General features: G+C 46.2%; 1 protein-coding gene across 3 annotated transcripts in view; it reads left to right on the forward strand.

Moving 5' to 3' along the window:
• Positions 1–13459: 13459 nt before the first annotated feature.
• The window catches only part of PLB1 (phospholipase B1), a 171572-nt gene continuing 168415 nt past the window's right edge, over positions 13460–16616 (forward strand). Inside the window, exon 1 of one of the 3 annotated variants that reach the window (XM_084828588.1) lies at positions 13460–13554. The gene's annotated coding sequence lies outside the window, so the exon portion shown is untranslated. The remainder of the gene's footprint in view (positions 13555–16616) is intronic. The other 2 variants (XM_084828589.1, XM_084828586.1) reach the window with 2 other exon arrangements.

Genomic DNA, 16616 nt, shown 5'->3' on the forward strand with positions numbered 1-16616 from the left:
AAAGAAATACAGAATCGGGGCTGAGCCCTTGGAAAATGCACACGGATACCTCATTGCCTTAAATATTGAGGGCACAGAAGCATGTCCAAGCAGTATCTAGTTAGTAAACTGCTTGAGCACATGACCATGCAACTCTGAATAAAATATTGTGAATGCATGAGGAAGCATGGAGAGGGGACTAGCAGAGAGTTGGGCTGGTGTTTAAAACTGCACGATGTGTCCTAAATGGAGTAGTCTCGAGGCTAAACTACATGCTCCATTAAATACATAGTGTGCAGCTGATCCTCACTCTTTTATTTACTTTTAAGTCTGTGGGCCCCTGATCCTGAACGGGACCACCGCATGTGAGTAGAGGAGGTTAAACTTTCCACCCAGCTACTTTTTTTTCTTTAAATTCCCCCTTCCAGACATGGGGACTAAAAAAAGGGGGGAGAATCAATCAATGCCATCGAAGCACATCTAAGTGATGCTGGGATGATGGTGCCATGGTATATAAATGCTCAAGCATCCAAGCTCACAACCTTGTATCAAATATGGACATCTCAGAAAGATGGAAGAGTGAGAGAGCACTCTAACTTCTGAACAAGTTTAAATTAAAAAAAAGTCTTAACATGCAGATTATCTGTCTGAGCAAGTAACAGAATATGGTTAAACCAGGGGGAGTTGTGGCATGATTCTACATCATGAACGGTGTCACAAACCATGCCCCCCAAATACTAGTAATATTTGTGCAACCTTGATCCACACTACCATTACGAAGACTAAAATTTCTCAGAGACACAGGACAGCACTTTAACTGTCTGGAAAATACCATTTTCCCACACTGAGTGTTTTGCCTTGCAAAAGGCACACTCGGGTTGTGCACTCAGAAATACCGCCAAGTATTTTTCTCCTGCCTCCTATTTGAGATCATAGCTTATGGATGCCCACTTCCTAGAGGAAATCACTCATTTTATTGCCTTTATGTTATGATGGTGCAAACACTCTATTGATACAGATAGCTACACAAAGGGAGCATAGGAACATGGGGAATTATGTAATGAATAAAGTTTGGGTGAGAAATTATTTTTGTCACCATCAAAATGGGAAACAAATGTACATTAGCATAATAATAATAATGTAATGATGATGGTGGTGATGGTGATAAAAGACTGTAAAGTCCCGGTTCTTCATTTGAGCAGTTTAATACCATGACACAGTGCTCCGTCCCTGTTCTTCATTTGAGCAGTTTAATACCATGACACAGTGCTCCGTCCAAGCAGCGTAAGGGAAGAAGCTATGGAGTAGGAGGCCCACATGCAATCCCTTATCCGCAGGAAGGAGTCCTGCCTACTAATGTATTGAGGGGATACAATGTAGACTGGCCCACTGGAAGGTAATTTGCCAAGGGCCTCCTCCAGCTTGCAGCAGGCCCTGCCAGGGCTGCCTCAAGACATTTTGCTGCCTGAGCGGAAGGACAGTATGGTGCCCCCTCCCATTCCGTGTAAACTCGACAGGCAGACAAATTTGTCTTTGACACTGGCAGTGGGACAGCATCCTCCACCACACCTGAAGGAGCAGGATAACTTTGGGAGTGCAGGCCAGGCCATGCGGCCCACAGATCTCTCCTCTGCTATGCCTCCTTTGCTATGCCTCCCAGCTTTTGCCACTTGAGGCAGATGCCTCACTCTGCCTAATGGTAGGGCTGCCCCTGGACCCTGGTGCTGCTTGCTGTGAGCTTGGTGGTGCAGCTTCAGTCCTCCCTTGTCCACGTAGCTCCCTCCTCTTTCCTCTGCAAAATACTGGTTTCCTTCACAGAGTTAGCAAAATAAATGCCAAATTATGGACATGGTCTTTATGGAGGCATTGTTTCCACAGCAGGGCTCAAGCTCCTTCCTGAGGAGGCTCTGGGTTCTTCAAACAGGCTTCCTACACACAGAGCTATGGTGTCTTGTGGATTGGGAGGGGCTGTGGTCTCTTTCCAGCTGTCTGCTGCCCATGAGGAGTGGAGGGTGTGGACATACTGGGTTGAATGACATCATGAGGTGGTTCAGCCATCACCGTGTGTTGACTGGAGACTTCCGTGCATGGCTACGTGGCGGGCGGGGGGGGGGGTTGTCAGTGAGTATGCTGTGATTTGTGCATGATGGTGGTGTTTCCGGGGATGCTTTGGGAGTGGCTGACAGTGTTGTTATGTTAGTGCTTGTTTCTACAACAATTACTTAATTTTATTCTTTGTTTCCAGCAGCACATAGGACAGTGACTATGTTTTTCTGGCCTGTGTTGTAGCGGAGCCAGGGCATGCAGGGTCAAAGTGCCAGGACCTTCGATGAGCAAGGATGATGACACAATTTACTGCCCCCTCCTCCTCAAGCTTCCCTGGTCCCTCTGAGCTTAGCTGCAGTCTTCACAATACCTGGGGCAGTAGGGCGGGGAGAGGATGGATTTCCCAACAACAGTATGTTGTTGTGACTTATTCCTCTTGCAATGCAAAGTATTTTGAGGTGGCTTGCTCTTGAATGGGCAATTAAGACCAGGGATGGCACAGCCATGGGCTCTAAGCTCGGTGATTTCTCACCGGCTCAGGCCCCTGGACACCAGTCCATGGATCCCTTCGCCTGCCTGACTTGGTGGGCTCCTAGTTGGGCAAGCGTGCAGGCCACCATTTTTTGTAACAACGGTGGCTTGGCCTTTTTCGTAAATAACCTTTTATGTAAATGATGGCCATAAAGTGGCCATCTACACAACATTGGACCATTTATGCCTGTAATGTTTCATAATTGGCCCCTTTATGGCCATCATTTGTGTAAATATTTATGAAAAATGCTGAGCCAGCATTTTTACGCAAAATGGCAGCTTGGTGAGGGAGCAGGTGGCTGGGCACTAGGCACCCGGCACCCATGGACTGCCCAGGAGCTCACCCCGTGTGGCGAGCAGGGTCTGCAGGGGTCTGCTGAGCAGCACAAGGGGCGAGCTTTGGTGAGTTCACCCATCCCTAATTAAGACCCATTAGTTTACAAAAGACCTGCTCGAGGTGTGTAGGTGAAAACTGCTGCAACTAGTTTTGGGTTTGTTTGTTTTTTTAATGCCCACATTTTTGGACACTCCTTGCCTGGGGGACCAGTGGAGGCTGGTGGCTCCTATGTTAGTGGGGCAATACATTCGCTGGTTTCAGTCAGAACTGGTCAGAACTCTAAAGGGGCTATCCAAAGTACTGAACCCAATCCCCCAAATGGGTTCAGCACCTTGGATAGCCCCGTTAGAGTTCTGACAGAAACCCAGAGGGGATTAGCTGCTCCACTGACATAGGGGCCACGAGCGCCTGCTCCTCAGAATTTACCACTACACCCCTGTGGTCAGCATTAGTTGTGCTGCAGTGGGACTTTAAGATTGCCCTGTTAAGCTTCTTGTGCCTCAGTTTCTCACTTTATCAATAGGAGGAAGTACTATCCCTGATGAGAGATTTTTAGTCATATATCTGCAAAACCCTTCACATCCCTCAACTAATAGCTATTGTACGAGGGCAACGTATTAATCTATACGGCACAGTCAAAATAATGTAATGAATTTCGAAGCAATGGGAGGAATGGAGGCAGGTGGGATGTCTCCCCTGTCTCTTGGCACACTCAAATGTGCATGCCCATCCTTTCTATGAACCCTGATCTGTGGACAAATGAACTCATTCACCCCTCTTTGCAGCAGACTGCAGATGACGTACGAATGGCATGACTCACCCATTCCACATCAGTCGCCTTTCCAGAAGTATGAGCAACAAGGAGATAAAATTCCACCCAAAAAGGGAAGTGTCAAAGGCAAGTTGAGATGTGCAGACCCCTTTATTGCTGCTGCTGATATTGCAATGCAGTGCTTGATGTATGATAACATATAGGGAAGTAGCTTATCTGCCCTTAGAGGTACGTGCCCAGGGGCAGGGAAGAGCTCACAAAGGGTTTTGTGGTGGAAACAAGTTCACAACTGATAGTGTATGGAGCTAGAAGGTAGGGATGTCACACATACGTGTTGATCTGTGAAATTTAACAGCCAGTCTGATCTCTCTCTCTCTCTCTCTCTCTTCCCCTCTCTCTCACACACAGACAGTGACAGTCTATCTCTCGCACCCTCTACAGTAGCCTCTCTCATACTCTCATGCACACTCAGATTTCAACATCCTCTCTCTATCTCTCTCTCACACACACACACACTGCTGGCCTGGGTAGACATACTCAGTGATCACTCTCACTCACAACTTAAGGGGCAGATAAGATGTGACATGTAAGATCGGTAAGGCAAATAGCAACTTTGGGTGAGGATTAGAATCAGAAAAATGGTGGACTTCCATCCAGATTGCAGCTTTCTGCAATTACCTTCGGTAAAAACAAGCCAACGAAACAGCCTTCAGAAAACAGTCATTCGAGCATCACATGTAGTTTGACCCTGAGAATCAGGCCTAAGATAGTGTCATTACTTGATAAGCATTGCCTAGAAGTAGCCTTGCCAAGGGGCTGTGGCTGGCTGCACTAAGTGCAGCTGACTCCAGCCCCCACCAGACCTCAGGTTGTGTGTGTGTGTGTGTGTGTGTGTGTGTAGGAAATTGGTCAACTTCACCATTATTTGTCGGCAAACCTCAGAGGTGCCTACCAATGGCAGGGATTCTATCATGCCCAAACTGACTCAAAAAATAACTTCCTTAACTATCTATACAGATGAATACAGTTGTCAATATGCATTAAGTTTTGCTGAAAGTTTTGATTTAGTGGTAAACATTTTCTCAGCACAACCCTTAAAAATTCACATTCCTATTACGGTCCTGTTATCTGTACTTCTATATATAACTCAGTGGTTAAGGTACATTAATTTTGGACTTTGCACACATGCACACACTTGTGTGTGCATGTACACACACACACAAATATGATTTTATATAATTGGTATTTTTGTAAGTCCAAACTTTGGAGTATCCAAACATTTCCGAAAGCCATTTGAGGAAGTGCATTTGAGCTGAGCATATTTAAATTTAGACACATGCTCACATCCCATTGGTTTTAGCAGGCTTGATTCTGAAACGTGCTGAAGGGCTTTGCTGGGATGTGAGTGCATTCTTAAGCGCTTTGCTGAATGGCCCCCACACACAAATGTCAGGCAAGTTACAAGCTTAACATCCCTAGGGGACAGAGGCCTCCCTGTCTTTATAGATCAATATAAGGGTGTAGCAGATATGCCACCATCCTCATTTTTGAACACTGATCAAAGTTTGAATTTGGACAACATCTCCCCCCACCCCCACCCCCATGATCCTTTGCTGTATTGTGGAAATCATCCTCTGGAATTTAGTTCAAGCAGGAAAATGTGTGTGTATGCATATTCCTGTGTACCATGCGTGATGTTACATCTGGTTGACCATCCATGACCTGACAGCACAGTGTCAAGCTGTCATTGTGTGTCATGTCAGATTAGCAACAGGCTCTCAACAATTATTCAGCCATGTGAGGGATTTCTTCCCCCACCCCTTGCTACATAAATGTGGAAGTTACACTAAGATGAAACCAAATGTCAAGCCAACAACGTTGATGTTAGTATCCCACACCAGCTGTAACTAGTACAAGACCTAGGGCTGTCACCAAGGATGTCTTTCAGAGCAGAAGAAAAGGGCATCTCACTTCACCTGAGTCCCTTTCCCTGCAGTAGTTTCCCTATACACACTTCATTCCCAGTTCCCACTTCCTCCTTCAGTCCAGCTTCTCATATTGTCACATTCTGAAAGATGGATTTAAACATTTCAATTTTTTCTGATTTTTAAATCTTCCTGTGCTTGTGCAAATATAACCAATATATGCAGTAAACACATAATACGAGGGAGGTGTCAACAGGCTTGGGGGAAGGACAAGGTTTGCAGGGGAACAAAAAGCTTAAGAGAAAAAAAAAATCTTTAGAAGCCCCCAAAACCAGAAACAGACCAAGGAGGGCTCAGAGGCCATAGAATACTGATGGAGAGGGGGAAAACCTGACAAAAGGGTGGGAGGGAGAGTGGAATGGAGTGGCTGGAGGACTATGGAGGAAGAGACACATAGATATAAAAAAAAAAGGTACAGAGAAAACCATCTCATTGTCTGGATATGTCATGTGCCGGTTCACACGTACTGCCTGCCAATCACAGAGGTTGATGCTGCACAGCCCTATCCGCTTCTGTGTCTGAAGAGGGCTCCGAGGCCTAAGCATATATGGTACGTCATTAGGCTAAGTCTCACCCTCAGACTCAAAGGTTCCTGGTTGAAATCCAGAATTCTCTGACAGGTGTGAGGAACACTGAAATAACAAGAGCCCAAACTCCCCAGAAACAATATGTTCACAGAAATTTTTGCCAACCACGGTTGGGGAATGGCAGGGCTTTCCTCATGGCTACAAGGTTATGTACTAGGCAGGGAATCAATCAGCCCATGGTGATGATGATTTTTTTCCTTTCCCTTTCTCTCTGTGATACCTATTATTTCTCCCCTGCCATTCTACCAGCAAGCATGATCTCTTACAACAGTCTTCCCCAACCTGGCACCCTCCAGATGGTTTGGACTGCAAGTTCTGTCATTTGTTGTAGTCCAACACATCTGGAAGGTGCCAGATTGGGCAAGGCTGCCTTACAACAAATCAGCTTTCCACAGATTCACTCACATAATTTAGTGCAAGTTGCACCACAAGTGAACAGGAAGTCTGAATAAGGTCTTGCACAACACGGTCTTGCAGTGCAGATATTTCTTGGTGACTTAGCAAGGAAGGCAAGCTAGAAGCTGCAGGGAAGACAAAAATCCTCTGGGATTTTTCATTCATTCACTCCAGTCAGCAGGGAATCAATCATACGGTGGAGTCATTTGGGAAGAAGAAACAGCCAGCCCAGCTCCACTGCAACTGCTGCCATTGGGGTATGACAGAATAGTCAAGGTTCTGCTCTGCCTCACACAACATGCTAACCCACACTCAGTGGTTTAGTGTGAATGTTGAACCGTGGGGCAGGGTGTTGTCTGAACCCTGGACATTTTCCACATGGTGGCTTGATAACCATGCAGTGTGGCTTGTTAACCATCCTGAACATCAAACCATGACTTCTCAAGGTGGCTTGTTTGAGAAAAATAAGCCATACTGAATAGTTAACAAGTCACCCTGCAGAAAATGTCCTGGGTACAGACAACATGCTAACCCACATTTCAACAAACAACCTACGCTCAACCACTGAGTGTGGGCTAGCATGTTGTGCAAACCCAGATGCCCTCCTGCTCCCATGGCCACAAGTACTGACTGAGGAAAAACAAACACAAATTTTGCCCATGCCCATTCACTGAGACCATGACTATGGCAAGATTCAAGTATCGTCCAACTCCAACAAGCTCAACTGCACAGAAAGGGCAAGACAGAAAGGAGGAACTAGTATTGCCATGCTATCCCTCTCTCATCCACTGCAGGACAAAGGCACTTGCACTCCATCTATGGGCTCAGGTGACAACTTAGAGGATCAGTTCCAGGATTGGGGGATGACCATGCAGCTGTTGGTGGGCCTCCCATGTAAGCAGTCCCTGCTACCATGGAGGAGAAGGCTATCAGTGGGTACTAGTCCTGATGGCTATTTGCTACCTCCACTATCAGAGGCAGTATGCCTATGTACACCAGTTGCTGGGGAACATGGGCAGGAGGGTGCTGTTGCACTCATGTCCTGCTTGTGGGTTTCCCCTGGGCAGCTGGTTGGCCACTGTGTGAACAGAATGCTAAACTAGATGGACCCTTGGTCTGATCCAGCAGGGCTCTTCTGATGTTCTTATGACATACTGGGCACAGGGTATGGACAGCCGCAGTGGCAGTGGAGCTGAGAGATGGCTGCACTGAGCAAGCTGCCTTTATATTCCCCCCTGATGTATCATCATAACAGATGATACACTCTGGGCAGCGAGGAGGGGGGGAAATGACTCACCCACTCAGGGCCAGACTTAACATTTGGGGAAGCACACACAGTGAAGCTATGCATGCTAGCTTTTCCTGCTCTCCTGTAAGCATGCACAGCTCCAATTTAGATCAGAACTGCAGCACTCCCAGGGCTTTAAACCTCCCCGCCTCGCTCATGTTTTCATGAATCCCCCCCCCCCCCACAAGGTGTTGAAAAAAAGGGAAAAAGCCTCAATTGACTCTTCTGGAGACTTTTAACAAAAATTACACCCACCCACCGACCCCCAGTGGAGTGGTTGACAGGGAGAGAAGGGGAGAGGGAGACAGAGAGAGAAGGGGATAAAGAGAAAGGAGAGATATGGTGAGAAAAAGAAGGGGGGAAAGAGAAGGGAGGAGAAAGAGATTGGGGCGGGGGAAACAGAGATAGGGAGAAGGGGGGAGGGGGAAGAGAGAGAGGGCTCCTTCACACTGAGCTTTTATCCTGCGATTGAGATTGGGAAGTTTGTGGGCCTTTTACATGACACCTTTACAAGGCGTCTCCTGCACTAAATGCCCTTTGTTCTGTTTTGAAATAGATCGCAGATAATGAGCTATCAAATTACCCCCTGGTGTTCTGCTTCGGTTTCCTCCATGAAAAGAGGAAAAGCGACAAGAAGAGGAGCGAGAGCAATGAAAGATAATGGGAGACTCCGATATGGGGAGAAGAAGGGGGAAGGGGGTGGGGGAGAAGGAAGCACGTGAAAAAGGGAGTCGTCGTGATCCTGCATTTAAAACGGAAGCAGAAAGCCCAGTTTTAAATGCAAGATTTTAGGCTGGTGTAGAGATGCCCAGTGAGAGAGGGGGGAGGGGAAGAGAGAAAGAGAGAAACAGAAGAGGGAGGGGAATGGACAGCAGAAAGAGACAAAGACACAAAAGGAGAGGAAGAGGGGGGAAGAAGGAAGGGGAAGATATATAAAAAGCGAGAAATATAAAGAGAAGGGGGAGAGGGAAAGGTGTGTAAGAGAAGGAGGGAGAACAGTAACACAGAGAGAAATAGGGTAGCAGAAAGAAAATGGGGGAGGCACTGTCTGTCAGCTCTGCATTTGATCTGGTCCGCCCCTGGCATGCAGCCCGCAAGACATTTCTCCCAAGAAAACACAGCCCTCAACATAAAAATGTTTTCCCCCCTTAGACTGCTGACCTCAGGCACCTGATGCCAGGGGCTAGCTGGAAGCTGGAGCCTAAAGTGCAGCAAGTGGACTGTGCACTCTAGTTCTGGATCTGGGGGCTGCTGCTGCTGCTGCCCACAGCCATGGCCTGGCACTGACAATTTCCACATAATCATGCCATCAGGGGTGAGCACAATAAGTCACCATGGGTGAGAATGAGCCCCGATGACAAATGTGGGATGTGAATCAGCCCCTAAGATCCTCTTTGGAGAACACCAGTTTCATCCATTTTGAGAGCTGCTATTTGGCCACAGTAGAAAGCAATGTTTGGAAATAGATTAATAGAATACAGCAATCAGCAATTATCTGGTGACCTCTAGTGGAAACATGCTATATTTGAAAGCTACAATAGGTGTACTAATTCTGTTGACTTTTTAAAGAAAACTTCTGTTAAAATCAAAGTTATTGTGATGCATGAGGATGAAATCCTACCGCCTGGAGTACTGACAGATCATACAGACTATTGGTGACCTCTTGTTGAAAGCAAGCTGAGATGAAGTGAGTGTTCTGCAAGCTTAGAGAATCCTTACATTGGTTTCTCTCCCTCTCCCTTCTCTCATACATGTCCCCAGGGCTCGCCCAAGACATTTTGCTGCCTAAGGCAAAGGACAAGATGACACCCATCCCCTGACATGCAGTTGACATGGATAAGCTGACTGGGCTGGCAGCTGATTTTACTTCGACAGTTGTGATGGGGCAGTGTCCTCCACTGCAGCTGAGAGCAGAAGACTAGCTTAGGTGGCACAGGACAGACTGTGGCACACACAGATTTGTTCCCCAACTGATCACTGCCATTTCCTGTCCCACAGCATTTGCTGCCTGAAGCAGCTGCCTCACTCTGCCTCATAGTAGGGCCGGCACAAAATTAGGATTTACAAATAGAGAGCTACAAAGTGTTTCTTAGACTTAATCTTGGTAACGAAAAGCTACTGAAATCCCAGAAACCAAGTACAAGCCTTAACATAGCTACTTCTCCTTTTCTTGTTCCCTTGCCTTTATTGTCTGCCTATTTCTAATATAAACACATTTGTTATGGCCTGGTCGATAAATGCTCCAGAACTGCTGGTAAAACCCTAAGGTGGACTGTATCATTCAGACTGCAGGTGGGGGATAAATGTAAGGAACTCCTTGAAAATGAAACACAAACACACACACACACACACACACACACACACAATATCAGGGGGAGAAGGTACTGTCCCATCCTGCTCCCTGTTGTGCTAGTTTTCTACTTCAACAGATTTTAAAAACAAAAACAAAGGTGAATGTTTATCCCCTTCCCCACCTGCAGCCTGAAGTGGTACAATCCATTCAACCACCTCAGGACTCTGTCACCTCAGGATTCAGTATGCTACTGTTCCAGGACTACCATCTCTGGACCCCAGGGGGAATGTCCAAACTGTCTTTAAAGGTAGCCCCTTTAAAGCCCCGTGTAGATTCTGCTAACTCATTCTGCTGAACATGTGCAGAACCAGACTTACAATGCCACCAGGAGGTGGTTAAATTAGAACACTTAGGGTGCAGTCCTATGGGAATAGGTGGTTGCCTCCGAACTTGGAGGCCTATCCAATGCACGGCAGGAGAAGCATGGAGGGGATCATTCCCTCCCTGTTTCTGCTGCCCTGCATTTGTGGCTAGACAGCCGATTTAAGCTGTCTAACCGCACGGAGCGGGGGAGGAGGCTGCCAGACATAGGATGTGTCGCCTTCCCCGCCCCGGAACGCCCCCTGGAGTGCCCCGTTTTGGCTGCTCCATGCTCCTTTTCTGAGTGCAGAGCACAGGGCAGTTCAGTGCTGCCTGCGAGGCAGCGTGGAAGGGGGGGGGGAAGATCAGTTCCCGGAAACCCACATATCCTATGGATGTCTAGCAGCTAACTAGCGGCCATTAGATTGCTCCCCCCAAGACGGAGCTAGGCTTTGAGGTCTAGGTCAAATTACATCTATAATGTAATAGGTGTAAGAGTGCAAAAGCTTTTATATTGCAAAGAGTTTCAAATACATTGCTCCTTTGGGGCCCTATCAACCTTAAACTGGTCTAGCAATACTGGCTGCAGCCTAAGCCCCTTCCTTGAGATATTTTGGGCACAGTGTATAGAAAGTGGTTGTGTGAATAGAGCTGGGTGTCATAATGCCCCTATTTTCACCTGTACCATTTGGTTGACTTTTGTTTGATGTTATTTGTAAAATAAATTATTTGGGAGCTATAGGAGAGAATGAGAGAGAGAGAGAGAGAGAGAGAGAGAGAGAGAGAGAATGTCATCAGCAGTACAGTCTCTCTCTGTTTTATCCCAGACTATTGCTATGTGCTTAGTAGCACTGGGAAGCATTTTTATTTTTTGAGGTGCATAGAATTTTCTCTTTGTGTCCAACAGATGGCAGAAGTGTTCTTGGGATGCACACTTCTGGTCTGTTACTGGAGGAAGTTTTTCTTTGCAGATCAAATGAAAATATTCTGTAGAGATCCCTAAAAATACGGTGCCATAAATATGAAGTCTTAGGTTTGGACCTTTCCAAATTAATATATGGAAGGATACATTGGGATGTAGTTTGTATCCAGCAGGCCGTATAAGTAAAGTCAACATTGTATAACAGAGAGCCAATGTGCTGTAGTGTGATGGGCATTACTGGGGAGACCCAGTTCAAATCCCATTACACTCATTGGGTAGTTGAGGCCTAACCTATTTCACAGGGTTGTTGTGAGGATAAAATGAGGGAGCAACCAAGTATGCTGACCTGAGCTTCTTGGGAAAAGGGTGGAATCAAAATGTGCTAAATAAGCAAATACTGATCAGAACTGAATCTGGTGTGCTTAAACCAGGAGAAATGCTTCACATGTAACAGAAATTTCACCCTTCTGTTATGTATAGAAAAAGTGGCTTCCCACCCCAACATACATGTGGTAAAATATTTTTATTTTTATTCTTAATTATAAATCATACAGCTTAAAATCCCAGATCATTTTGGTTGCCCTTTTCCACACCTTTTCCAGCATTACAGTATCGTTTTTAAGATGCAGCAACTTGATCAGTACATGCCATTTCAAATGTGGCAGCCCCATAGATTTGTATACAGCCATTATAATACTGGCAAGAAAATAATCAGGTATGCAGAGGTGCTCAGTGTACTATATTACATACAACTCCTTATAGGGGATAGAAAGTGAATGGTGAGAAAGGGGATCTATGATGTCTAGTGACTGAGATATCCCATACTATTAATTTCAACTCTAGGCATTGCCCTGCTACCAAGAAAGTGCTTATAATGGAATCCAACATGTAGTTTATCTAGACATCAGTCCTATTGAAATCGGTTTCTTCTGAGTAAACATAGTTAGGATGGGGTTCTCATGTCTACATTTAGTTACCACAAAACTGTGTATTTTGCAGTGTGGTCTGACAAAGCTAGCACCCAAATTCTACATTTTTAAAAATTCCAGAACTTATGACAGGGGCGGGCAGAAAGTTTATTTCCAGTTATTTTGGACTTCAACTTTCAGCATTGGCCATGCTGGCAGAGGCTTGGAAGTTGAAGTCCAAAACATCTGGAGAGCTACCTTTTGCCTCCTCCCCGCCCCCCGTGTTATGATATTGTACCAGCCAGGACTGTAAGAACAACCTGCCCATGTTTTTATTGTTTTAAGTTTTGTTTCCACAGGAGCTTGACATGAGTCAGGAGGGAAGTGGTTTCAAAAACAAAACCCAAAAGAACACATGCAATTAAAATACACCATGGCGACCTATGCTTAGCAAATGGGACAGAGCATTCTAGCTCTGTTCTACCTACTTGACATGCAAATTCCTTTTTTTTTTAAAGTGAGAGAACTAAAATGGCACTAATAATCTCAGATTGTACGTTTGCAAGCAGCCTTCACAATATTGGCAGTGTGAGGTTTCAGGCACTTAAATCCCTTCTCATCCCTCTCACTGCCACACTGTTGTACTGTAGTTAAGGTGAAGGCAATTCCTGCCCAATAACTATGCATTACGGACAAACACACACAGAGTTTGACAGAATTCATCAGTAAAAGCTGTCAAGGTGTTTTAAAAATGCCACAAGTCTGAATTAAGTGATCAGAAGCTTCTAACATTTACTCATTTATATATAATCCAGTCTGAGTTTATTATATTTCAGCCCTTAAGTATGTTTAGAGTAACTTGGTGTTCAGTCACTGGAACTCTAATTTTATAGTAGACCTTGTGCTTTGAAATATTACTTTGCCAGTCTGTTTCCTGCCTTATTGTTCTAGTTTCTTGCTCATGATGCTCCCCAGAAGCAAGCAATAGAACAGGAAGTGAAGGAACAGTGGTTGTGACATCACCCTTATGTTACAAGACTCTTGCTACTTCCTCTCTTCTTCTTCATTTGACTTTGCCAATTGCATGATGGAAAGGATACAGATCTCAGGAGGGTGTTAAGGGGAACAAGCTGTTCTTAAGTATTAACTGGTAAGGAAATGTTTTAATTTGGTGGGTAAGTCTGTGGGCTGGCATAGGTGTTGTCCAGAGGCGAAGGGAAGGCCTACCTATGGGAGAATGTGTTACTTTGACATACATACATACACACACACACACACTCATTCTCTCTTACAGTCTCTCTCAGACATACGCTAAGGCTTTCTTCACACCTGGCATTTTATCCCACTACAAACCGGTCCTTTTGATTCCGGATCCTTCCCAGGATCTGGACTGGCCCTGTATACAGGCATCTCCCATAGCGCTTCCCTCCGCTCTATACCTTTGCATGGCTGGGCGGAGCTGCATGGAAAAATCAGGACAGAAGGGGGCTGCTGGCCCCTTGCCCCCTCCCCTCCACTGATCATGATGTTACGGGAACCAATTGATGGCTCTGCCCATCCCTCCACTCCTCTGCAGCAGGAGGGAAGTCGGAAGCCCTTCTAGTGACTGGGATAATGGGCTATGGGAACTGGTCCCCTGTGCCTCTCCTTCCTCCAACTTTGTGGCAAGGGAGAGAGAGTCTTCTCGGTGGCTTACCCCTGCGCTATTGTTGCTCTTCCCTCTTATTCTGGTTTCCCAGTGACCCTATAAGGTGGACTAGAAGAAGAGATAGTGGCTGGCTCCTCCCCGCAACACACTGTTGTTGCTCTTCCCCTTTATTGTGGCTTCCCAACGACCCTGTAAGGTGGACTAGAAGAAGAGATAGTGGCTGGCTGGCTTCCCAATCATACAGATGTTTTCACAGGCAAGAGTGCAAGACCATTCAATGGCTGTATTCATGTACATGCCAACCCTGTGCAGATGTCTGCCCCACCTTCTTCCATGCCGTCCTAGATGGTTTCCACTCAGAAGACCTTGTGGCGGTAATTGTGGTGGTTTGCTGTAGGTGGGAGGGAGCACTATGGAAAACCACCTCAGCATTATTACCTGATCTAAAACAACTCCACACACAAAAAAGAAACCATTAAAATGACCATTCCAAGCTCTGCATGATGAATTTATTCAGGGGAGGAGAAAAGGCACTTTTAATACCCACTGAAATTCTAACTGTCAAGCCTTTCTCCTGCATGGTTGAGAAGGGAGACTCCCCCATCCACCCTGTGAAGAAAAAAGCCCATTAAACTGGTGAGCAAAAGGGAGAAGAAGCAGTCAGTGAAGTCAATGGGAGGGGGAGGTTCCAAGTAAATGCACTGAAGGGGATGGGAGACCTTAAGACTGCTACTCTAAGTAGACTTACAATACACTCCTATGCATGCCTACTCAGAAGGAAGCCACATAGGTTTCAATGGCACCTACTCCCAGGAAAAGAAAGGGTTGGGAGTATTTATGAAGCCACAACCTGAGTTCCAGTTCACAATACAATCTACAAGTCAGTTCAGCAGAACTCCATCTTTTAATGTAGATTTTCTTCCTGTTGCAGTTAGAACTGCCACTGGCCTCTAAACAGTTTGAGGACCGTAGCAGTAAAGGGCAAGGTTTGTGGAGAAAGAGAAGATATCCCTGTGCCCTTGAAATAAACAAGTACAGCCTTACAGCCAATGTGTTTACTCAGAAGTAAACATTGCTGTGTTCAGGGGGATCTGAAGCATTTGGGATGGTTAACCACTTTACAGTTCAAGTCTGAGGATGTCTACTCAAAAATAACCCCTACTGATGTCAATGAGACTTAACCGTCACTGGAACCGTGGTCAGTGACCTACCCCCACCCTCCCACGGATTTGTTGTCATGACAATGTTATTCAACACCGCCCAGCAACACCCCCCTAGCACACGCCCACACAAAGTGGGACAAAGTGCTAAAGCAGAAATATACAGGGAGGAAATGGCGATTTCAATCGGAAGCACAGAAAATGCCGGGTTTTCCCCATTCTCAGATAACATGGGAAGAGGGAGGGGAAGTCATGAGATAGCAGCAGGAGAGCAGTGGCATCATTTAAAGCTCCCGGGAAAACCAGTGATTAAAGAAGAATGATCGTGCTAAAAAACCAAGGTGTGAAGGCGGCCTAAGGCAGCCTCCCCCAAACTGGTTCCCTCCAGATGTTTTGAACTTCAACTCCCATCAGCCCCAGCCAGCATGGCCATTGGCCAGGAATTCTGAGAGTTGTAGTCTAAAACATCTGGAGGGCATGAGGCTGGGGAAGTTTGCACTAAGGCGATCAGATAACAGTTGGTATTCCTTCAGCAGGATCAAGAGCCTGGCTGCCAAGTGGGACTAAGGCTTAGGTTCATGGGAGTTGAGGATGAACCTCAAAGTAAGGAAGGGAGCACCAAAAAAGGATTAGAGTTGGGAGTAAGGAAGACTGGTCAGACAGAAGGAGCGGAGCAGTACTGGCATCCTAGCCATAATTTCCAATAGAATGTTCAGGACTATAGGGCTTGATGTACAGCTTGGGACTGACGTACTGTTTGGGAGTGGGCTGATTCCCTTGTATGAACCTGTTTTCTGATAATTCAGTCCTCTATGAGGGGTGTCCAGGCTGGACTACTGTAACATGCTGTACATGGGGTTACCTTGAAAGACAGTTCAGAAACTTCAGCTGGTGCAAAAAAATGGCCACCATGGGGTTAGGTCATTGGTTCATGTGACACCCATATTGCACCAGCTGCATTGGTTGCCAGTGCATTTCTGAGTCCAATTAAAGTCCTGGTTTTAACCTTTAAGCCTTACGCAGTTTGGGGGCCACATTACTTGAAGGACCACCTTCACCCATACCAGCCTGCCCACACTTTAAGATCAGCACTAAAGGCCTTTCTCACTTGCTCGCTTCTAAGAGCAGTCAGGTTGGTGGGAATAAAGAAGAGATTTTTTTTGTAGTGGCCCCTCGTCTCTGGAATGCATTACCAACTGAAGTCCATCAAGCCCCATCATTACAGGCCTTCAGGAAAACCTTCAAGATAGGGCTGTGCATGGACCCCCCGATCTGACTCAGAAGCCACTTCGGGGCTTCTGAGGTGGGCCCGATTCTGCTCGGGCTGATTTGGGGGGCCCCAATCCGCCTCGGCCTACAAAGCCGAAGCAGGATTCAGACATCCAAATCCCACTTCGGCCCCTC

This window comes from Heloderma suspectum, chromosome 1 (assembly GCF_057233095.1).
Source record: "Heloderma suspectum isolate Gila_16-S chromosome 1, 16-S_ref, whole genome shotgun sequence".
NCBI classification, from domain to species: Eukaryota; Metazoa; Chordata; class Lepidosauria; order Squamata; family Helodermatidae; genus Heloderma; species Heloderma suspectum.